This window comes from Pipra filicauda, unplaced genomic scaffold, assembly GCF_003945595.2.
Source record: "Pipra filicauda isolate LSUMZ 115617 unplaced genomic scaffold, ASM394559v2 scaffold215_size1667880_pilon, whole genome shotgun sequence".
Lineage (NCBI taxonomy): Eukaryota > Metazoa > Chordata > Aves > Passeriformes > Pipridae > Pipra > Pipra filicauda.
Genome location: NW_024104327.1, coordinates 329,678 through 355,669, shown reverse-complemented (window position 1 = coordinate 355,669; position 25,992 = coordinate 329,678). Strand labels below are relative to the sequence as shown.

General features: G+C 39.9%; 1 protein-coding gene across 1 annotated transcript in view; it reads right to left on the bottom strand.

The window, feature by feature from the left end:
• Positions 1–25,992, bottom strand: part of LOC113987360 (urea transporter 2-like) — a 295,544-nt gene that overhangs the window by 268,557 nt on the left and 995 nt on the right. The gene's annotated exons all lie outside the window — the stretch shown is intronic.

Genomic DNA, 25,992 nt, shown 5'->3' with positions numbered 1-25,992 from the left:
AAGGTGGGACACAGGTACATTACACAAGAGTTATGATTTGATATTTCCAGTTTCCTGAGTAGTTTGTTGCTGTGATAAAAATTCAGAGGCAGTTTTTAAGTCTGATACAATTATTTTAAAAGTCAGAACACACCTTTAATGCATTTGTGAGCCACACATGGTCGCCCTTGGGGCGACAAAACTCTCAGCATTACAAGCACAGTGTTTCTCTCTACCTTTATTCCAACACAGTATTTGCTGAAGTCAAATATAATAAAGGCCCTACATATAGGAAATGGCCTCCAGTTGCACCAAAGGAGGTTTAGATGAAGCATTAGGAAAAATTTCTTCACAGAAAGGATGGTCAGGCACCAGAACAGGTTGCCCAGGGTAGTGGTGGAGTCACTCTACCTGGAAGTGTTCAAAATACGTGTGCATATGGCACTTGAGGACATGGTTTAGTGGTGAACGTGGAAGTGGGGCTGTGATGATGGTTGGACTTGATGATCTAAGAGGTCTTTTCCAACCTTAATGATTCTGTGATTCTACAGAGCTGGGTGTTATTCTGCTCTGCAGCCTCGAAGCTGCAGACTCTGGTCTGTGAGAGAGTTTATAGACCACGGGGACAGCAAATATGTATAAATCAGCACAGACTAACGTTATTCATAAATTCTCCAAAGCTGTGTGCTCTGGAGCTCCTAATGCACATCTGTCTTACAACTGTGTTACACAGTGAGGTGCTGGAAAGTTCAGTTGCAAGGAAGGACAATACAGCAGTCCCCATTTTACACGGGAAAATGAGGCACAAAGAAGCCAACAACTGGAAGCTCAACTTTAAGAGGACTTCTGAATGTCTTTGAGGATCCACAATGAACTACGTTGCCCATGATCACTCCTAAAGATTGCGGTAGCAAATTTCCCCAGGCCTGGGGGAAAAAACCCAACAACTTAAGTGCCAGGAATGGAAATAGGGTGCTGCGGTTCATTTTCTCATTTTTCAATCTTATTTCTCACTCAATTCCAAACATACATTTTAACAGGTTTTTTGCAGTTTTAGGAGGGAAAGGAAATGAGAATGCTGGAAGAGCAAAGGAAAAAGAAGAAAATAAATGAAACGGTGAGCACTAAGTGACACTTTTTTTAAACCTGAGGCCTCTGTTCATTCAAGGGCAGGTCAGATGGAGCACTGAGCAACCTGGTCTAGTGGACGGTGTCCCTACTTTAAAGAGATGGGAACAAGATGGGCTTTAAAGCCCTTCTATCCCAAACAATTTTTATGATTCTATGATCGTAAGATTTTTGCTGAAAGCTGATTCTGTAATGTGTAAAATTAATATCTTAAGTTTTACTAGATCTGTTGATTTAAACAAACACTTTTTCCAAGTACTGGCTTGCAGACTGATACAAGACTCAGAAAATAAGGAAACTGGAAAGCTGGTTGGCAAACCACCTCGACGAACACCTTGTGGCAAGGCACCTTAAATATATATCTTCATTTTAACATGTAGGTTCTACAGTGTATAGTGAAGTGCCTGGGACGGGGCTACAAGATTTAGGGTGTTTTAATACTACCATTAGCATAGGTGAAGACAACTTAAGGAACATATATATGTGAACATATGCCTATATACATGTAAAGCACTATGACTACCATAATGCATGAGGTAAAGTTGAGTCTCAACTTCAGTGTTTGGGAAGAAATTGAGTAACTGCAATCCAACTGTCCTGCTAATGTATGGGAGAGGAGGGTGGTGAGGTGGTAGTCGTGCTAATGATGTTGTTGTGGGAATTTCTTTATACATTTAGATGTGCATGTGCACACATATATGTGTGTGTGTGCCTGATGCCACAAGTACTTAAAATGTTTTTGGAGGAAGACCATCTCAGAGCTGTTGGATGTCTACTATGGAAATGGAATGACCATGATGTGACCTGGCATGTGCCACCACTGCAGAAAATAAGTCCGTGGTAAGAAGTGAGCTGTAAAAATGACATGGCTAAGAAATGAAAAATGTAGATATTTAAGGATATCAGCCCTGTGTAAGTGAATGGTTGAGCTGAGCAGGCTGGAAATTTAAGGATCAAGTCTGAGCATCCTTAAGCTTTGCAGCTACGTACTGTCAGCACAACTCTCATCCTATCTGGATTCACACCCAGAACACACCATGACGGTGGAGTTACACCTGATTTACACCATTAGGACAGTGCTTGCAGACTCCTGCCTGTAAATGACAAAGTTCTCAGCAAAACTTTTCCCAACACTATTTCCAGGTGAAGCTAGTGAAGGGTTTGTGTCAATAAGGAGTAGTTGCATTTTAAACCCTTTACTTGAAGAAGGCAGCTAGGGAAAAATTTTACCTCTTTTGTTAAACAAGAGAAAAAAAAAAAAAAAGAAGGTAATCTATGTTTGTGTACCTATGTATGTGTGAGAGAAAGCATTGGTAAGAGAGTGAGACACACAAGGGGAGACCATTTGCTCCAATCGGTTAGCGTTACTAATACATAACAACCCTGCCAGCGAGGCACTGCACAGCTGGAATTAATCTGAGGGAATGTGTGTTGCTGCAAAGACAAGCGCAGAAAACTTCCCCCGTGTGAAGGCAGCGTGAAGCCCTGCCCTGTGGCTTGGAAGCAGTTCATCAGGCCCTGACAGCACCGACATCTTCTTTAAGACCTTCGGTTTGGGTGGGGGGGAAATGCACTCCACCCTGCTCAAGTGAGCATCCAGGAGGGACTTGTTTTATTTCATGATATTTTGCACATCACAGCAGCCTCTCCCCTCCTTGGTGTGTTTTTTTTTTTTTCTTTTTGTTCATTCGTTTATTTATTTGTTTGTTTGTTTTTAATTACCTGGTTAGTTTTGTTCTTCTCTTGCCTTATTACATTGGCTCAAAACCCCACCGAAAAACTGACATGGCTTATTTATACTGAACAGCTATTCAGGCCAAAAGCAGCTGCTCCATTTAGCCAAGCGCCAGTTTCTCTGCTTGTTATTAATAAGGTGCTTTCTTTTAGATCCACGCTGTGAGGAGGTAGCAGTGGAATGTATGCAGAAGATGATGGTTCTCTCTGAAAGAGTGTTTTCAAAACTCAGTGAGCTCTGGGTCACTGTTAGTAAACAATTTTCCAGTAAAAAGCAAGTCTATCCAGAAGTGCAGTACAACCACAGCTGATTTTAAGCAGATTCATACCCATGTGTGGTTCCCTCTTTCCAAGCCCCTCTTTATTCCAGTCTGGACCTGGGAGACTTCTGATTTGCATCAGTAAGCGATTTACCCTGAAGATTTCAGCCTGCCAGTGTGACCTAGTCTCCTTCTGTCATGCAGCAGGGCTCCCTTCCTACACAAATGTGGCCATGAGGAATTGAGGAAAATAAGAAAAGTGCTTTGAAAGGGAAATAATGTGGGTTTAGTGAAGAAAATGAGACAAAATGCACTTTTGTAGAGAAAAAAATATATGACTTTAAGAGGAAAGTTTTGTCCTGTTTTTGAGTGAAAGCAAAACTAGTCGTTCTCATACACACATACACATAGAGCTTAGCTTGCAAACACTGATGTAATGTTCATTTCACCCCTAATTATCCTTCTAATAGCTATCGAAAGTCTCACATAATTACCAAATTGAAAATAACTTCCTGTGCACAGCTGTCCTGCCAGTTACTGGAGGAATTATGGCTTTATTGCCATTTTTAACTTTCCCCAGCAATAATGTATGCCTGGCCTTGAATTACCCTGCTGTAGGAGCCAGTGACTCCAGCATGGTTTGTAAAACTATTTTCTTGGTTTCCACTTCTCTCCATATCTTCTTTCCAGCCTGACTCTCCAGCATCACCTCCTAAGTACCATTCCTGCATTTAATGCCACTCCTACTCTGACTTTCACTTTTTCTTGATTTCTGTAGAATTTTCCTTCCTTTCTTTTAGACTCCCTTCCCCTCTCCTCCAGATCTTGACCTAATTCTTTGGTCCCTGAGTGGTTGGCCAAAGATTTCCCAAGTCTCAGGAGATTCCCTCAGGTAGTATATATCCAGCATATCTACCTCTAAAGAAACTTATTCCTATTTGACTGGACTAGGACTGTGCCAGGCCCATCACAGATAAGAAGGAGCTGCTGGACAAGCCAGAGGTTGGCTGCAGGAGCCAGCAGAATGTCACAGACCTCTACCAGCTCATCCGGCACTTCCATGAGGTATCTGAGCTGAATTGTGGAATTAGTTTTTGGTCTAATGCATAATTTGTGCTGTCTTCCAGAAATGCATCCAGCTGGGACCTATAGGCTAAGCTCTGCCTGTGATCTAAACTGAGCTGGTGGAGTCAGTACTTCATCTGTCAGTTTGACCTTCCTGGCTGAAAAACCACCCACAAAATAAACAAGAAAATTACTTTAAATGCACTCCACCCAAAAAACAAGCAAACAAAAAACCAAAACAAACAAAACAAACAACCCCCCCCCAAAAGCCCCCCAAGCCCCCAAATCAATAAAAACCCAACCAACAAACCAACCAAAGATACCAACCCCCAACAACAACCAATTCTGTGCCTAATTTGTCATTTGAGTTTGTCTGGTATCAGCTTCTAGGCTTGCTAAGCCTTTCTCACTGGTATTTAAGATTCTTGGTATTTTCTTCTTCTGAAGGTGCTCAATTAACTCTCCATACTCTTTCTGATAAATTAAGCAGATTGTATACTCAAAGTCTCTGACTAGGAGGCGTTTTTTGCCAGCTCTTACATAGTTGACTTTCTTCTGCAATCGCAGCTTTTCAACATGCAGCTTTTCACTTACAAATATAACTGTCCGACCTGAATACAGGGTCCCAGTTCTGCTGTTTTAATTCATAAATCATAAGTTAATGGGGAACAGATGAGACCTGCAGTTCCTTTCCCACCAAGGTAATCCATACCTGTGTTGGTCATTCATCTTCATGACTTCTCCTCATCTGATGGCCTGTTTGATGGCTCCTGTAACCCTCATCCACTGACAGTAGACCACTGACAGTATTCACTGTATTCATTCTAGCTCACCTTTGGGCTGCAAACCAAGGTTTGTTGCCTCTTCAATAGCAAGGGATAGGCACTGACCAGGGGACATTCAGCATTAGTTGGGTACTCACTGCTTTCCCAAATGATTACAGAAGAAGCTTTAGGTAACTATTTCCCCCCGGCTGCATCCATTAGATGTCTGTCACAGAGTGGACTTTTTATTCTGGTCTAAATGGGTTTCTGGGCTGAGAACCAGGTTCCTCATCCTGTTGCAGAGGACAGTATCGAACGACTGATACTGCAATGCCAAGCCCATGTTTCTTAACTATGAGAAGATTGGGGAGAATGAGCTAATTAAAGCTATGCTTCAAAAGAACCTTACCTTTCAAGGTCAGGCTGGACAGGGCTTCAAGGTCATGTTGGCTGGGACTCTGAGAAATCTGGTCTAGTGGAAAGTGTCCCCACCCATGGCATGGTTTTTGGACTAGATGGCCTTTGAAAGGTCCATTCCAACCCAAACTATTCTATGATTTCAGTGCATAATACAGCCACTATCAAGTATGCAATTAGAGCGTGTGATTTAATTGCAGTCTAGGTATAGATGTGACAAAGTCTCCACGCTAGGACTGGTTCTGGTAGGAGAGGGAGACTATAGGACATGATGTGTATGAATCTGGGTGGCTACACAACCTCTCTAGAAGGGAACTGCTGCTCTGCACATCCCTTCATAGAGACTCTGAGTGATGGTTCTCTACCCGAGAGGGTTTTAAAGGCCATGGGATGGAGAGAAGTGATTAATAGCAGCAATTCGTAAAGGCTATGTTTGCATGTCATCATTCATCAGAAGGCTCCAAATGGTAACTGAAGTCTCTAAACGTGAACTGAAATGGGGAGATTTAAAAAGATTTTAGCCAAAAGTCTCATCGTGGACTTGAGGGCTTGTGGGATTTCACTGTCAGAAGCATGTCCAAAAGTTCAGATGTTTTTCCAGCAGTGCGAATCACCATACATTTCTGGAAGTCCCACACTTATCCCTTCTTGCCCATAGATAGCACATCGTGTCACCACACCTACCAAGTCTCTTGGGAAGACAAAACTGAATTTCAGAGATGCCTGAAGGTTTCTTTTTGTGTTTTGTTGGGGTTTTTTTTCAGGGGTTTTATGTTCCCTTCCAACAAATGCAGAAACCCCCCCCCCCATAAACTTTTCTTAAACAGCATCTATATATTTATAAGCACATGAGCAAATGAGAGAACGAGTAGAGAGAGTGTTCTGCCCCTGAAATGCAGTCATGCATTAGGTGGACTGTGACTGCTAACTAGAAGTTAAAAGCAGAGTATGCAGTAATTGAAATCAGCATATCAAGAAAAGGGATATATTTTAGAACTGCGAGGGGAGAACTTGGAATTTTTATAGAGGTTGAATACCTGTTCTGTGTACTCAAAGCAGGTAACTTTGAGGATACCTCACTCTAAGTCTACAGTTAGTAAATCCTTCCCTTGGGTTATACATTAATTGCTAGGATAACTTTACTGCAGAGACAACAGTTTCACTGGATTTACTGTAGATATATTTTAGCAAATCAGGTCTAGCATTAATTCTGCATTGTGCTTTTTGTTAGTGGTGCATTAGTCACTCTAATGATACTGCGCTTGTACAAAGCATTATAAGTGCTTTGAGATAAACCACACAACCACCACTTAGAAATCAAAGCTATTCTCTACAAACACACATCTGTTTGCAATGGATTCTCTCCTTCATCCTCCTTCCCTGACATCCCTCTCCCATCATCTGGTTCATCACCAAAGCACAGAGAGTTTGTTTTGTGGGAAACATATTGACTGAATTTCTTACCTATGAAATCAAAGTGTGTAATGAATCAGTCTGCAAGCAGTGCTCCCTGACAAACATCAACCCTGCCAAACACAAGGACTGGCCAGAATAAAATTTCTAGGTGTTACTGTTTACTAAGAAAAATCAGCAGATCATCTTTATTCCCGGAAGATTCTGTAAGGTCTCAGATTAATTTCTATTTAATAAACACAAGATGGTGGGGGTCAGGGGAAAATAATTCAAATCTCCTAATGTTGTTTGGGCTTACTGGCTTTGAATGGAAATGATTTCATATTATGGATTTTCGTTGTTTTCCTTCACTTTATACAATATATCAGGAAATAAACAGCAGGTAGCAATTTATTCATACTTTTTAACATATTTTTAATTGTCAAGTGGTCAAATAATATTTTGTCAGCTAATTTAAAAGAAAACTTCTATGTAAATAAGTGCAACCAGTTCATTCCAACCATGTTAAACAGCTCAAATTCAAATCCCATCTTTTTAGATATATAAGGGATTTTTTAACCACTGCTCTTACTATGTCCTAACCTAAGCCTCTTATATTCATTAAGTTTACACTTTTCTGACCTAACACCACTTCTAAAGAGTGTTGAAGAAATATTTTCCATATTTTTATCTGTTGGAAATAAAATCTCCAACAGTCTCAAGATAATTTTGGTAGTTAAATCCCTTAGATTTCAGGGGAAATCTTAGAAGGTTGAGGAGTTGTATCCAGGTGATTTGTGCAGTCATAGAGGAAATATTTGGTGGAGAAGCAGCTGTACTGTAGCTACTTTAGATCTGTAACCATTTCCTAACCCAGGGTGATCTTTTTCCTGACTGCTAAATAATGCTTTTCTCAAAGGACCAAAATCACAATGGAAGGAAGTACCTTTTCTTTTTTTTTCCTGAGTGAGAAAAAAAGTTATATACCTTTGATTTGGATGTTCATGAATGGAAAAAGCAATTACCAAATGTTGTTAAGATTTTTTCAGGTCTCCTTTTGGTGCTTAGAGGAGCAGTTTCAGGATGGTCATGACTGAAGGCGTTGTTTTTCCTGGGGTATGAGTTTGCTTCCAGACTTGGGCCTTACGCTCTTCAGTCAAAAGTAGTATAACAGTAATCTGCATGATTGAGGAGCAATACAAATAATTTTGATTTTATTTATTTCATATATTCCTGCCACCTACGTAGCCATAAAATATTCCTAGTTAGAAGGGACCCACAAGGATCATTAAACCCAGCTCCTGACCCTGCACAGCACAGCTCAAACAATCCCACTCTGTCCCTGAGAGCACTGCCCAAATGTTCTTCAAGCTCTGGCAGCCTTGGTGCTGTGACCACTGCCCTGTGGAGCCTGTTCAGTGCCCAACCACCCTCTGGGGAAGAACCTTTTCCTGATATCCAACCCAAACCTCCCCTGACACAGCTCCAGCTATTCCGTCGGGTCCTATCACAGGTCAACAGAGAGAAACGATCAGTGCCTGCCCCTCCTCTTCCCCTCATAAGGAAGCTGTAGACTCCAATGTCTTCTCTCGGTCTCCTCCAGGGTGAACAGGCCAAGTAACCTCAGACACTGATGAGTGTGTCTTCCCCTCCAGACTTCAACATCGTCATAGCCCTATAACCTATAACCAAATGTATTTTCCTACGAATGCCCTTTGGAAGACCAAGACCAAAACTGTCCCAGAAATCCTGGGACAGTTTTGAAACCCATGGATTTGGAGGCACCTGTCCTTTTTTGGGGCACTGAGCCCAAACGACTATTCCCAGGAATTAGCTGCACGACCTCTCCACTGCGTCAGAACGGACACACACACACGGAGTGTGCAGGTAGGGAACTTGCAGGGAAAGTGCAGCAGCGGCATAAATCCAGTCAATTGGAAACTACTACCATCTCAAGGGCTTCATGTCCTTTAAGGTCTATTTCTGCTGTGTCTCTCATAAGCAAAGCAAGAAATAGATGTGGTTTAATGGCTAAACTAAGGGATGCTGAATGACTCTATGTACTCAGCAGGCTGCTTCTCAAACTGCTCATCTTGTTGTACTGCCTGTAAATGGCAGAATCCTTCTTCATCACCTCAATCCCACAAAATCTTACGTTATGTGCTTAACTTTCTGAACTCTGAGCAGTCCCTCTGACTTCAGCACAGCTACCCCTGGTGCAAAATTAAGTGTGGACATAAATCACTGCAGGACTGAGCCTGGAATACATCGTGGTGAATAGTTTCTCCTCAGGAAAGCATTTATTTCCTCAAGGCATCATTTCAGCTTAAAGGTTTCACATATTTGTGTTGTACTTAGTGAGTCAGTTGGGAAGCAGTGTTGAAGGACAACTAGAGATGTCCAAAATATACATTACTAAATGCAGTAATTTAAAATGGGGGAGATAGACCCATAAAGGAATTCAGATGCCCCAACAACGTCTAAATAAGAAGTGTCAAAGAAAGTTGTACTTTTCTATTTCAGCTCAAATGACTAGAGTAATTATCTGGGAAGAAGGAGATTGGAATGTGAGTTTCCTCCTTTCCTGAAAGCATGAACTGGAATTACAGTTTCCAACACCTTGAGAAAATTATGTCTTAAGCATTGACTGTGAAATGTGAAAAGGTTACACAAGGCCAAGTTTGTGAACCCCATCCTCTCGTGATTTTAATGCCCACTTCTAAATGTTAAATATACGTTGAAAGTCACCAATTTAGAAAGAAAGGGGAAAAAAGAGAAGAAATGAAGAAAGAAAAATTTAAAAGGTTAAAAAAAAGATAAAAAAAGTGTCATATTTTCGGAGTGTTTAAAAGCAACATCATGGCACAACTGTGGTTGTAGCAAACAATAAGAAACTATTCCCAAAGATCCAGCTATGACAGTGGTGACTACAAACAGGCCTTTAAAGTATTCCCAGTGTCTAAATATTAAATATTTACTATAGTTCTATAAAATTTTACATTCATTCTACTCTTTGCTTGTTTTACCAGTCATCAAGGGACAGTGGAGATTCTGTATTTTCTTCCCCTTTCCAGCACATCAAACCTTTTTTCATAATACCCCTATTAAGCCACACACCTCCCCAATTTCCTGTGGGTTGTCACTAAGTCATACTGGTGTCAGCACAGAAACTCCAACTGAGTCTCACTGATGTCAGACAGAAAAAGGATGGAAAAAAACCAATTACCAAACCCCACAATTCTTATAAATACTGCAGTTAGCAAGACAGTCCTTAGTCAGGCCTTTCACATTGAATTGTAACTTCCTTTTCTGCATTTGCATATTGATTGTCAATGTTTTCTTATCTGTCTGTATAGCATCATGCATATTGCCAGCATGACACAAATAAATGAGCTAATGAATAAATAATGGCAATCAATAGAAACAAACACAGAATTGACTGACCTCCTCATTGTTCTCACTGAATGAGATACCAAGAGTAATCAAGCAGCATAAATTATAAAATATAAGTTCAACATTAGAAAGTCATTGTTTCAATGTTTTAAGGAACCTGCAGTGTGAATAAGGCAACATGCTGGATATAAAACATTTAGACAGGTTTATCTTGCTTTCAGGAAGTGTTCATCCCTGCTCCCACTGAAGTAAAAAAATAAGCTTCCTGGTACAGAATGGCCTCCAAAATCTTTCAAAACAGTTTGAAAGTGTTTGCAGGTTTTTTTAACATAGTGTTTTCTTCTGTGAGGGGATGGTGTGTCACAGAAAACCAGTTTTCTGTAATTTTGTCAAGGACCTGAGGACTGAAGACACATATACGTGTCAACAGAGACTTTCTGCAAGTCGTTAAAAGTTAAATACTCCTATGGAAGTAATTATTTTTGAAATAACACTGAAAGAACTGTTTTCGACAGATGCACTTCACTACGTGCTTTTTTAAGCATTCCCACCCCTCTTGAACTTTTATATCACCTCTTTCTTTTGTCCCTTCCATATAAATACACAGATAAGCCCTGTTTCCATTTGCAGTGCTTTCCACAAACCAGCTTTAACTCCACGACACTGGTACTGCTCACATTTTTTTTGTCTTATTCTTATCACTAGTGACCCGTTGGTCATATATTTACGTGTAAGGAGAAACTCCACTGAAAACCACAACAGCAGTAGAAGATTTTTGGAACATCCAGCACTAAGGAACCTTACCACAGCACAGATGCATTAAAAAACCACAAACAAACAAACAAACATACAAAAAACCAACCAATTTAAGAAAACCCAATCAGCAACACCGCCCCTCAAAAATCTCCAAACTCAACAGCATTGTATGAGTAGGAACAATAATCACCTGTAATGTGGAGGGTTCCATGCACCTCCTTTTCACCACTGGATGCCAAATTGTGTTTTGTTAGCCAAAGAAGGCTCCAGTAGACAAAACCCAAAAGATTACAAGGGCCCATGTTGTAGCCATGTTCTATATAATAATATACAACCCGTGTCTATTGAGATAATACCATGGGGTATTTTTCTCTACTAGAATGCATATCTGTTGTTAAGTAACTGATGACAAAGGCTGGCACATTATTAAAGGTTGGACTGAGTTCAGAATTTAATATTCCCCTCACATTTCAAGCAATTTTCAATGTCCACAACTGTCATCCAACATTGTTTCCAAGTCGCAATTCAGTGGGAGAAAAATAGCGGTCCATGTAGGGCTTCACAGTGACACATCTGTTATGTTATTTATCTTAAGTGTGAAGACAGGAATGAACCAACTTCCAGCCTCATAATTCAGGACTGAACATAATAGAAATTAAAGGGAGAAAAAAAAAGGGACAGCATCTTTGTGTGAATGTAGGTTAATGGAATATCATGTGAAACTGCTTTTGCCAGAATTTCTGTGGTTGCTTCCAAGTCTACTTATCATGATGTAAATCAGGAGGAGTTCTATTAAGTGAATTGACTCACATTGGCCCAAGCAGCTGTAAAAGAGATCTAAATGAGGCAGAGTATCACTGTGAGGGGTCAGTTGTCTGAAGTCTTTCCACTATTAAAATGATGGGATGAATACCCTAACCTTTGAGACCTGAAACATCCTCCAAGACAGCTGTCCTACACTATTTTTTAAGGCATTTCCCCCTTTGCAAGTCTGTATTTTAGGTCTTGCCCCTCCCACCCCTTGCCAGCACTCACCGCACACAACTTCATGGAACTTCCAAACATTTCCTGTGGAGAAAAAACCCCAAACTTTCTGAACTCTATTTTGCTTCAGGGCATCTAATCTTGAAAGTTATGTGTGCTGTTAAAAACTGGCTTTCAAATCATGGAACGAGGCCTTTAGGGATACTTTCTTTCTCTTATTATTTTTTTTTTCCTCTTCATAAGAAGTTTCAGAGCTGCAGAGCCTCAAGCCAAAAGAAATAGTTGTACAGGCAAGTTTTCTACAGAACAAGAGGCATGCTGGGGTGCTTGCTAGAGGCTATTTCACCCTCCCACATTTGCATGCCTCCCACAAGGATCCACGTAGCTGATATGAAAATGAGTACATGAACTCCTGGGTGAACTTTTACATTGGCCTCGCCTCCTCCTCTCATCTTGGCCATGGCTTAGAATCCTAGAATCCTAGAATCATTTGGGTTGGAAGATATCTATCAAATGATATCTAAAGATATCTACCTCTAATACCTCTGCCATAGACAGGAGCATGTTTTGCTGGACCAGGCTGCTCAGAGCTCCATCCAACCTGGCCTTGAACACTTCCAGGGCTGGGGCAGCCACCATTTCTCTGAGCAACCTGTTCCAGGGCCTCATCACCCTCACAGGGAAGAATTTTTCCTTAATATTTAATCTAAATTTACTCTCTGTAAGTTTGAAGCCATTCCTCTTTGTCCTGTCATTCCAAGCCCTTGTAAATAGTCTCTCTCCATTTTTCTTCTAGCTCCCTTCAGGTACTGGAAGGCTGCAATCAGGTCACCTGGAAGCCTCCTCTTTGCCAGGCTGAGCAATCCCGATTCTTTCAGCCTTTCCTCACAGCAGAGACGCTCCATCCCTCTGTTCATCTTGGTGTCTCCTCTGGACTTGCTTCAGCAGCTCCATGTCCTTCCTGTATTGTTCCCCAGGGCTGGAGGCAGCTCTGCAGGGGGGTCTCACCTGAGGGGGCAGAGGGGTAGAATTCCTCCCTCCCCTGCTACCCACGCTTTGGGATCAGCCCAGCACATCAGGGGGTTCTGGGCTGGGCCATGTCCAGCCTCTCACCCACCCACCAGCACCCCCAGAACCTTCTCCCTGGGCTGCTCTCCATCTCTTCATCCTCCAGCCTGTTTCAGACACATTCTTCCTTTTTGAGAATGACTTTCCAGATATTTTTCACCTTTCTGAAATATAGTTACATAAATGCGTTAAAAAGAGTCAGCTGGAAAGACTCCAACAAGGCCAGGTTGGACAGGGCTTGGAGCAACTTGGGCTAGTGGAAGGTGTCCCTGCCCATGGCAGGGGGTTGGAGAGAGATGATCTTTAAGGTCCCTCCCAACCCAAACCATTCTGGGATTCTAAAGCCTCCAGAGTAACAAGTTACCAGAATTTGATGGTGCCAAAACACTAGTTATCACAGTTGCTGTGCTGGGTTTATGCTTTTTATCTAACTGGGACTTCATTTTTTTTCAAAATGTATTGATATTTATGGGAATCAGGTTGTCACCAGCCATTGCAGTTCCTGACCTGGTTTAACGTGGCAGTTACACCACACAGATGCTTGCTCACTTCTTCCCTCTCAAGGGGGTGTGGGAGACAATCGTTGGGGGGGGGGGAATAAAAAGTTAGAATTAATGTGTTGAGATAAAGAAGAGATGGTGATAATAATAGTAATAGTAATTTTAATAATAATAATAATAATAATAATAACAACAAAATAATTAGATACTAAAAATGAGATTTCCAATGCTATTGCTCACCACGTGTCATCTTCTTACTGATTATTATTTAGAAAATAGAGTTCTTACCCTCAAATTACCAAATCACTACTTTTTCTTGGTGTGCTGGTATATGTGACAGAGGGCTTTGCTTCCGTCTGTGTTAGAATTTTCTTTTTTTTTTTTTTTCACAGAAGACACTGCACATATGTAGAATACTCTCTTTCCTACACCTTAGGGCCAAAAGTGATCACTAGTCTCTGGCATGATGTCCTGCATTAAAAATAAAGCCTTGTAATTTTACATTGCGAGCCCTGAAATGGCAAAATTAAATTGGAGAAGATGAATGAATGCTGTCATACTTCACATTAAAAATGGCTTTTCAAAGGCTCATGCACAAAGGGAAATGCTTAAATTAAGTGTTTCACACACCAAATAGGCTGTTAGATAGGAGACTTCTACTTTGGCGCTACTATTATTATTTATTTTATATTGTGGAACTGCCCCCAGTTGTGCCTTTGTAATAAAAGACAGACTCCCTTTCTGACCCTGAGTGATTGCAAACAAAGGCACTTGACCATGCCAAGCTTCACACCCATGGTGAATCTCACACACTGCAAGTGCCTCCTCTGAAAACTGTGACTGTACACAGACCAACGAGGACGATGACACAGATATGTGCCTGTGCCCACACAAGCACAGTGGTGGGGTTGATGGGAAAGTTTAGGTACTAGCTCATGTCCTTCTATGCTATTTTTACATAGAATTCACAAATTATTTATTTCTCTGATAGTTAAACAGAGGGAATTCCCCGGTTGCCTGAGATCGCAGCCTTCACTGATCTGGCACTTGAAAGCAAGTACATGGGTCGGGTGTGAGATATCTCTACATGTTTCCCCATTCCAATATCCCACAGGGGCAGGAGATAAACTTTATTTCATACACTGAGGAACCCTGGTACAATGCAAATACATTTCTTGCCCTCAAACTGCTGTTTAGCAGCACAATAACAGGGAAAATGCATTTCCTCATCTTCTGGGGTCACACTGTTTGCGTGGTGGTCTGTCCTGCATGACTGAACAGGAGCACAAATATGCCTTTTCCTCCTGTGTGCTGATCTCTGACTTTAGTTTACCTACACAGAAGGTTTTTCAAATGCACTTAACGGGTATTAACTTGTAGTTTCCTTACAGCTCTCCAGTCAGATTGCTGAGCAATTAATTGCATACTTTCTGTTTTCAGAAACTCACATGGAGACTCCAAGGACTAAATCAACCTAAGGTGCAGAAACTTGTTCTACCACAACTAATTATCCAATGAAAACTCTCAGTTCAGCAATATATCTGAAAATAGTGTGTTTGGAAAGCCAGCCTAGCATTTCATTCTATTTATAATATAAAGCTTCACTATAGCCAATGTTGTTAAGAGGTTTTTATGGTATATAGCATGAAGTTTTGGTCTTTAATTACTCCTTTAATCTTTGCTGGGCTTGTTCCTGAGAATGTGTTGCACTCCTGCTTTTTACAGGATAAACAGCTTTCAGGAATGCATCAGACTGCCGCAGGGGTCAGAGAGTGCATTTATTGAACACCTGAATCTTGACTGATCTGGTTTTGCTTAGTGAAAGTGTAATTAATATAACTAATTAAAAACTGACCACCCAAAAATTTTTTTTTTTTTTTTTTTTTTTTCAGAGTAAGAGAATTTACACGCATCCTTGTTTGTTTCTTGCAGTTCCTCTTCCACCTGGAAGGGTCAGCTGTTTGTAGACCTTATATGTTAAGTCCCTATATGTTAATAGGACAATTACGTTAAATAATGATAAGCATATGTTAACGTAGACATTATGTTAAATTCAAAAAAATATAATGATATTTCCCATTTGAGTTGTCAGATGGATGGCTCATAGGACTACAGCATTTTTCTATTTTTGCTACACTTTCAGACCATATCCAGTGGCCCAGATGGCACTTTGACTCTTGTTACAAACTCTTGGGAAATTCTCAAATATAAGGTATTTTCTCTGCTCTCCTGCAGTATGACAGGGAGACAGGGGAGATGTTTGTTTTGCAGTGACAGGATGTGTTCCCAACCCCTGGGAAATCATGGAAGATCAACCCTACTTTTTTCTGGAAACCCTTAAAAACCAGCTTGACGTGCTGGATTATGGGAGAACGACCCCTTGTTGCAATTATAGAGCTCCCTGTAAGAACAGAACTCTTATTTGCCATATATCCCCAAATCATTATTAGCAGAAGACAAACATTTAAGGAAAAAGGTATATTTACTACTGTACATTTTTTTGGCATTTGTTTCAGAAACAGACACCCCAGGTGGCAATTGTTCCTATCTCAAATTCCAATGTGTGCTGTTTCCCTTATGGAAGAGGATTCTGATCTGGAGACTTTTTAGACTTAACCTTTTCTTGAGATTCAAATTAGATACTCTCCTCTTTCAGGAGGATTTCTCAGGGCTTCAGAAATGCAAATGACCTTTAATCATAACAAATGAGACGTATCTCCTTGCTAAAGAAACAGTTGTTGAAAAGTCCCCTATTGGAAGAAGATAATTTTTTTTCTTGCCAGAGAGAGATTCAATCATTAGTACATAACTCTTGTTTTCTCAAAGTCTCTGTTTCATATGCAGCGATGGTTGACCTGTATTCATGTATGCAAGTGAGACTTCATGTGTGTGGTTAGCTCTTAATTCTTGGATAAGGTTCTTGGACACAACTGTAGCTGGATAAGGATTTGGTGGCTCACTGGAGTGCTCACACCTCGTCCTGTTTTGAGCAATATCTGTCTGTTTTAAAGTTATTGTGCAACTCTGGAGAGTTACTGATTGGTCACCAAAGGCGCATGGACCACATGGGTTCCCAACATTGAGTTGGATCAAGATTTTAAATAGTGCACAGCCACCACATTGATCTTTTGGAACACACTAAACTTCATGTTTAGAGAGAAGAAGAAAGGAAGAGTTATGAAGAAGTGATATGAGGTTCTTACTGAGAAGTGACATGTGATTAAAGGAAGGTAGGAAGGACTGAACAGGAAGAACATTAGTGATATCACCCTGTAGGGAGCTGTGGACTATAGCTGAAGGATTTTGGATTATGACTAAGAAAATAAGAAGAAAGAAAATATAGTAAATGAATCTGAGGAAATAAAAGCAGAAATGTAAGGTGTGGAAGCATATATCACAAAATGTATGTTAAGAGTTGATAGATTAATTGATTGGCTTAATAGTAGTGAAGGCAAAAACTGCTAAACCATGAGGATTAGGAGACTACACTTACTAATGCAATGATTCTGTAGTGGTATTCATCCGACTACACAAATTCACAAGAGTTCTGGAAGCATATGGCAAATGATCTGTGCAACCGCACTAAAGAATAAAGCACAGTAAGTTTATCTCATACAGCTGCACAAATTCTCTCTGATCAGCATATTCGAACTGAGCTCATGAATGATTTGTATGTTTGTTCAAATGAGTTTTTAACTCCTGGAGTAGCCTTCCCCACAGAGATATCTGAATTGTGGCTATTGATACTTTGTGTAGATACTTTTATTCTTAGAAATTCTTTGCAAGCCAGGATTGATTTTTGAAAACTGATTTATTTCTAAACGTTTACTAAGCAGCTTTGACCAACAGTTCCTGGACTATAAGGCCTTCATAAATGGCACCTACTCACTACAAACTGTACGTTATCCGTCATGTTTTACTTCAGTCGCAGGGTACTGTCCCCGGACTGGTCAGTTTAAATGCAACTAGTGGCTGGATGACTGAAGCATAAAGACCCATCTTGAATCATGAATGACATATAAATATTCAGAGAAGCTTCATTTGGGGAACACAGGGGACCTGAAGACAGATTCAGAACTGACTGCGGTCATTCGGATACCCATGAATAATCCTACGAGACCTCAGAGGAGTATATCCACATACTAATATGTGCCTAGCCTCATTTTGTTATTCCAAGGGCTCTAATCTAACTCAGAGGGAGATAATTTACATGAAAGAGTCATTAGAGAAAGTGCATAAACAGCCTGTGAAAGAGAGATGAATGCACAGATCCACCTCCTTTCCAAAGCAGGCATCCGCCTGGCTAGGTTTGAGAGCTCTACAGACAATTGATGCCTCTTTCAGACTCGAAAAAGATCTTGGATTGTTTTCTCATCAGCTTCACCATTTCTACAAAAAAACCAAAAGTGATAAATTCAGTGTAGTGTAATCTGGTGTCTGCTGAGATCCCTGTAGGACCCACAAGGTCTATTTTGAATCTCATAAGGTAAACATGAACTCAGACCTAGGCTTCCCATGGAGCCCTGTGCTCCAACAGATGTGACTGCTAGCTTCAACTATAAAGGATATGCAACATCAACAGCCTTTTCTCCTCTACCTACCTTGTAAAATATGAAAGGACTCTGGTGTGAGAAAACATTACTGTATTTTAGAACACCTGCAGAAAGAGAAAATTAGATACAGGGAAGAGCGTGGGGGTTTTTTTCCTCAAAAATTCATTGATAGAGTTCAGGCTTATCCAATATTAGCTGGCAGTGCAGACAATATTTTCAGAGTTGAAATTTTGACTCTGTTCCGAGGAAAGGCACAATTCAGTATGATTGAACAGGTTCTATCAAAACAGAGTGATACAGTCAGGGATACAGTGAGCATTCAGCAGACTGCAAATGATGTGTCTGTCTAGATACCTGTAAAAAATGGCATTACACAGAAGCAGATCTTTAAAAATCAGAAGCCTACCAGGGGGAGGCAATTGAGATCCATAATATGTAGTCATCTGTTGAGTCATTTCCTCACCAGAGGTAATTGAAGACTAAATGGTAACTTTCTTATCAAATTGTGAAATAAAAAGCCAAAACAAACCCAAAACAAAAACAACAACAACAAAACCCCCAAACCAACTGAACAAAACCAACAACAACAAAAAAAACCAAGGCACATGACAGCACTGTTGGGGCCAAACTTCCCAAGGGTTGTGATGATAAGATTATGGTAAGGATATAAAGAAAAAAAAAATAATCTAAACTAATGAGATTAAGCAGGGTGAGATCATCCACTGATGAATTTATCCCGTGACCAAGAACAATGTAATGGGATTAATGATGAGGATTTTTGATCATAATAAGATGGGGGCTGATGCCTGAGAGAAAGTTCAGTGGTTGCAACAACTGCAGCAAATCCCATGTGTAAAGACAACACAATAAACGCCTTGTAGTGAAGAGATGCCTTTGCTATAGTTTTATGGAAAAGCTCTGAAGAATTTGATAAATAACTGTAACCTTCCTTTCATTATTTCTTCTTTCTGACTTGTCCATCTAAATGAAACATAAACCCTACATCCATGGCAAAGCTTTTTATTCAACTAAAGCATCCTTCAAAGTCACCTTATGTGCTACTGGATATAATACGTAGCACATTTAAGATTTTTGTTTCTTTGCCCACAGGGATGCTCTTTCCCCATAGGTGTTTCACATCAGCACATCATGGGCGTTTTCCTCTCACTCTGAGAACTTGGTTTGGAAGCTGTGAGGCTGAGGATTTATGAGGGCTTTGGACAGACTCCTTTACCCTAGCTTGGTGAGACTGACACAAACTTCATCATCTGGGGACATTTCCGGGACAAATTCCTCGGGGAACACCTAGAGGCTGTGTGTTACAGAGAAGTCCATCATGATCAGGGCTGTTCTGGTCTCAGGGTGCAGTTCATCTCACTTAGACATGAGCTGTTCACCCTGGGTCCTCTTTGTGGCCAGTGAAGAGAAATGGGGTGTGCTGTGGAAGTTCATTTCACAAACATCAGTAGTTTGATTTAGGATGATGTCAATCGTCTTTGAAAACATCCGTCCTTCTGACCCCAAAGTGAAAACAGAGGGACTACTTCAAGAAGCCAAGTGTATTTATTCAGGTGATAATAAATAATACTGTTCTGTATCATGACTAACCTCTTTTTCCCCAGTATACTAGGTAGACTTGATCAATATGATTGGTATTGTTAGTGACTAACTGTAATGGTTTTACTGAAAACAAACAAACAAACAAACTCTTAGGTTTCTGATTGCAAAGTCTGTTCTGGGACCCTATAAGAAATGAGACAACCCTATAAAAACTCTTTATATGAAAAAAAGAAAGACAATACTTTGCATCAGAAAAAGAAAAATTGAGAAAAAAAATATTGACATAAATCTAACTTATCCTTAAAGATATTGGACAGCCAAACTCAGTGATCCTGTAATATAATTCTCCTGCTTTATACATGGGGAAACACAGACATCAAAAGATGACATGGTGAGTACTGTGAAATTACTGGTAATAATTACTAGAAAGATTTTCTACAGGGACTCAGTTAGAAGATCATCAACATATAAAATATAACTGTGTGCTCTCCAAAAGAAGGATGAGAAACTCCTAAAATGCTCAGTTTTAGTGGAATTCATTCAACAAAAAGGCACAGTAACAAGTAGCAGTCAGAGAGTGCATATACCTACGTAGACAGCAAAAGAAAAAAAAAAAGTCTTGGCAAGAGTGTGCTTTGAAGTTTCCCACATAACTACATTTTCTTAAAGAGAGGTCGTGCAGACTCTATTAACCCAAATGGCTTGTCTGAAACAGCTCACGTACAGAGAGCTCTCAGGGAATGTTTTTGACTGTTTTCAATATTATGTTTATCTTTATGTTCCTTACATGTACTTAAAAGTCCACACTTTTTTTATTGGCTTTTCTTGATTCAGACCAAATCCAGTTCTTCAAATAATTAACAATTTTACAGCTCAGAAATCCTGTAAGCCTGCTTGTTTGCAGCGGAATTTCAGCCTAATCATATCTAAAATAATCTTAATAATAATCCTGAAGTATTTGCCAACTCTATCATCCATTAACTTTTTACGGTATGCAAACACTTCATGTTTTACTGACATGTTCAGAAAACTTGTACTGAGGGACTAACTACGTATGGGACCAAGGGAGTTATCCTTAATTTGTAATTTCCTATTATTGTAAATTATACCTGCTCTGCATCTTTATGGCCTCCTTCCATCTTGAAATGTTACTACATTACTTTTCTGTTAACTTATGCACCTTGAATGTTGTAAAAACCACCTTAAAAGTCAATAAAAATGCAATAACACTGTGTCAGTCAACAACCCTATCGAGCAAAGGATTGGAAAGCTACGGATAAAACACAACTGCACCATGTTGAGATTGATTAAAGATATGAATCAGAAAGTTAAAAGTTTGACTGGGGTTTTCTTGTTTGTGTTCCCCCCCCCCCCCGCCCCCTCCAGTTTTAGGTATTACCAGTATCTTATTTTATAGAGCAGTTACTTTGATGCTATCTGGAGTCCTGTAAAGAGGCTGCCAGTGCAAACAGTGATACTGCCTTGAGTTGCTTTCAATAACATGGATTACCCATGACCATCTTAAATGCACAACCATCCAGCAAATGTTGCCACAATCTAAATCTAAGTCCTTCTATTTGTGTGAATACATAGGTAAGAATACCTCTTTTTTTTAAATTTTGGTCAGGAACACCCAGGTCGTTATTCCACACCTGACAGAGCCCTGCAGGAAAGCCCCAGGGAAGAGTGTGACAACAGGAGAAGCCTAAATCCATCCCTCCCTGATACTTCTTTTTGATTTAGCTCAGGAACCTGCTGACCCAGAGCTGCACAACTTTGTCTTTAACTGTCTTTGCTGTTTTTTTCTCCTCTGTGTTTGCTTAATAACTTCATGGACCTGGTCTAGATTACAAGTGACGTCTCAAGCAAATAACTTGTGGAAAACTGCGCTGATTTCAGCCTCTATTATAACTTCACGTTTGAAGATAGAATTTTTGTAGAGAAGGTAAAATCTTGAAAATAAAATTCCTCACAGGGACATCAGAATGGACCAAAAATTGAGTGGAGAGGAAGCCATCATCTCAGTGATGAGGGCTTCTAAGAACAGAGATTGAGTAATTCAACGTCAGTCTGGGTATTTTTTTTTCTTTTCTGTTTAATTTTGGTATATGCCTGGGATTAAACAGCTTCTTCAAGAATCCAGACATTCTTTTTGGTAAGTAACGTAACTTGATTCCAAGCTCATTTTACACACAGCAGATAAATAAGCAATCATAAAGTATGTCATCATAAATAAAAGCCTTATTAAGCTCAGGCTATGAAAACCAATCAGTAGAGGACAATCATCCCCAGTGAAAGCAGCAGCTAATGCTCTGTGGTTCCTGGTGGATATTCTGTCATTGTATTTTAAAACCACAAGGAATTCCCTGTGTCATCAGCAATGACCACTTTATTGCTGGTGAATTAGGAAATGAGTAGGGCTAAAGGTGCATTTGAATTCCATGGACTTATTCATTTAACCCATCTTCCAATGCAGGAGACCATGTGGCTTTCTCTAGGGTTTGGACAGATTCAGAGAAAGAAAATCAGGCCCTTCCTTGAGTTTCAACATATACATGATACCAGAGAATGATAAGTTTTGTTCTTCCAGCTATAACAAGGCAATTAGAAGTTAATAAACAGTGAAAAAAAAAGAAAATAAAGACTGAGCTGATCAGCTGCCACATATTTATGTCTATTCCTCTGGTTGTTTTAGTCAAAAATTCAAACCCCAAGCAAAACTTCTGCAATTTTTCCAGAAGCATTACGCTTCCTAACATTTCCTAGATTGAATATATCTCTTTTCTAAAGAGTAACATTTTCTATTTCAAAGCAGTTCCATTCATTTTTCATGAGACAAGCTTTTTGAACATGAATGGTTCCAACTTGAAATGAATAATTTTGTCTATATTTAAAGAAGCTATTTCAATCAGCTTGGAAAACCATATAACACCTCCCCCCAGCCCCCTCACCCCCAGCATTTTTAATATAATGAAATATTTTTAATGAATAAGAAGTTTTAGCAAACTGAAAAATATATATGATAATTGTGCATTTCCACTATTTATCATGTGATGAATACCATGCTAACTACTATTAGATTATCAAATCAGACTCATTTAATCAAAAAATGATCAAACTTCATTTAAACAGTGCAATTTCTTTTGAAAGTATTAGAGGGGAGAAGAACAACAGATTCAAATCATTCATTTCTCTCTTGCTTAATGCATTATTGATTTGTGCTTTCCTTTTAAATGATAGTGCTCTGATGTGATAAACATTGATTTGAATCCTTATACAAATATTATATATCATCACCTTGTTATGGCAACAGAATAATACATACTAAAATAGACCTGAAGGGCTGGCATATTATGAAACAAAACCAGTATGAAGTGCCACAACTGTGTGCACGTACGTGTGAGGGTGCATATGTAAAATAACAAATGGAAATGAAAGTAATAAATAAATAATAAATAAATAAATTAAATCCAGGGGTATGGTAATGATGCAGAACTATAGAAAGCTTATATTTCGGTTAACGCTGAACAGACAACCTTGGAAATGAAAAATAATTACTTTCTGCTACTAGTGATTCTTTTAGCTTGACATTTCTTGCAACCACAAGTGCAAAGCTGTCACAGGTTTAAAGGGAGAGCTCGCTCACACCCTGCTTGCGTTCAGCAGCTTTAGCTGCGTGCACAGCTATTCACACCGAGGGGAACTACACAGTCAGAAGACAAAAGAAAAGTGCTGAGAGCAGTAAACACACGGATAATCCTGTCCACCAAACAATTTTGCATTTCCTTTATGCACCATTTATTTCGGACAAAAAAGCTGCTGAGAGATTTACGTCAAAGTGATTTCCACAGCTCAGCTGCTCAAGTCTGGGGAGATGATTGAAGCGCTGAGCTACACTTTCCCTGGGACCGTTGCACCCCCCTGTCCTGCCATGCCCAGAGCTGAGAGATCTCACGTGCTCTCCCTCAGACAAGTTTATTTCCAGCATCAGCTGAGTGGTTTTCTGGCAGCCTGGATGAGGGGACAGATCCTGTGGTTACTGAGAGACAAAGGGTGAAACTTCTTTCTGTTTTCCCTTGTACAGCAGTGGGACCCCAGCACTGGTTTTCCTTCCTTTGGGATGTCACTCCCAAGGAGTGAGAAGACATTTCATCATCCTTCTCCTGAGCTCTCTGCAAAGAAAGGAGCACCTCTTTCACATCCGTGGTGTAGATAGCTGTGCTCAGGGCACACACAGGGCCAAAATATTCCGATTTTTCATAACACAATCCAAAACATCTGTATCCTGCTGGAAAACACTCATGCTTGTCATGCAAAAGCCCTCAAATGAGTATGGCTGCACTGGGACAAGTGCTCATGCTATCCTACACTTTCACAGCGGATTATTCTTGCAACTAATGATCTATAACTACAACCCACCAGGGCTGCATTGAGATTTTGCCTGTAAGGCTACAAGGGATGAGGACTATATATCACTATTCAGGGACAAACCAGATCCAAACATGCAATCTCATTTCAGCAGATTGCAAAGTGGGACCAGGGAGACATGGAATCTGGGCTCCTTCTCCCTCTAGCATCACAAGTATCACACCCAGTGCAGCTGAGTGGGTACTGTCATTTATCCTGCTGTGTCCCAACAACAGGTTACGATCCCATAGGGTAGGAAACAGTCTGGCTTTCATGTAACCATCACCTCACAGGCAACATTATCTTGTTATAAACCCCTGGCTCGGTGAGGTACATGCAAGTAGAAGCTATGATAAGGTAAATCAGGCTAGATTAGGTGTGCAAATAAAGATATTCAAATAAGTTTGTAAGCAATATATATAACTTTTTTTTTCCCCATACACATACTTCTGTGCATGGCACCACTCTTTAAAAAAAGTACTGCTCAAGACTCAATCGACTCAATAGAATAAGATGCCCCTGAAATTTTTGCATGAGACTGTTTCCCAGGAGTAGGTGGTTAATTCAGAGTTGAAAACTTAGCCGCTTCTAGTCTCGCCAGAATCAGGCATCATATTTCTGTCACTCATTAAAAATTATTTCTCCATTCCCAGGAAATAGTTCTAATTTAGAGAATGAAACATTTTTTTTTTTGTGGTTATAGGTAAAAAAAAAAAAAAAAAAAAATACCAACCCAAATAGTCCATTTAAAACCTATTAGCAAGCGTAAGAATGCTAAAGAGGGCATAATTAATGTAATTTTTTTTTCCCCCTTTCCACAAATTTAACAGTGTTTTGGAACACAATCCATAACATACACAGCTCTGACTGTAAGGAGGCAGATCAACATCTTGCCCCAACGGTCTTACATATGGAATGGGAAAATGAAACCTGAACCTTCAGTTTACAAGTAACTGGGGAAAAAAATAACTAGATCACAGGCTTGAAAACTTGCAATTATTATGGCATTTGCATTATGACAAATTTAAAGCTGGTATTCCAGGTTATGGACAGGGCTATAAACTGGTATTCTACACTGTGCATTGCAAGCTCATTTAAAATGTACTCTTCCACGACATGATGAGAACACAAATTATAATTAGGAAAGTAACCCAAGCAGAAAATTAGTCTGGAAGACAAAGTCTGAATGTGCTCCTGCAGACAAAGCCATCCTGTGTCCTAACTTTACCGTCTCAGTACAGGGAAAGATTAATGCAGAAGATAAGGACAGATATGGCTTTCCAAGGGGGGGGGGGGGGGGGAAAGGCTTTGCAAGTATGATCTGTGGTGTTTCAGTTGTGCAAACACACACAAAGAGAAGCCCCAGCAGATCCCATCTTTGCAGAGTTACTCATAGCAAAGGCTATTACAGCTGCAGAGTATAGGTCTATACCTGGGTTTTTGTTCCCACAATCCTATTCATAGGCAAAAATCCACATTTATCAGCACAGATAAGGTCTGCTGACCCCATCCTGAACCCAAAGCCTACTTGCACAAGTAAATGTACCTAACATTTGTAACCAACAAAGGGTTAGCTGTAAAGGTAGTGATACGAGAAAAAAAAAAAAAGGTTCAAAATTTCATTCTGAAACAAAAGGACTCAAAAGAAGAAAAGGTGAAAAAGTAAAAATTCTTGCTACTGCAAACTGATAGAGCAAATAAATGATTTTGAAAAACTTATAAGCAAGACACATATCTGAAAACATTTGTATTTGAGGTTTTCTTTTCTGGAAAAGTTCTGTGAGGTTTAAAAGCCGAATGGTTCTGTGTAAATCAGTTGCTATGTCTATACTTTATCTAGACAGACTGGAAGAAATGCAGTGTTTGGAAAATTACACCTACCTTTTGTATGTCTCTCCTTGTGGAAAGGGGACCTGTATATTAGACAGTGATTACATTGCACTCGAAGGAAAGGATCATGATTTTCCATTAAAACCTATTTGCATAATTTTCTATTTAATCTTTCCACTTTATGTTAGAGTGACTTTTCTTG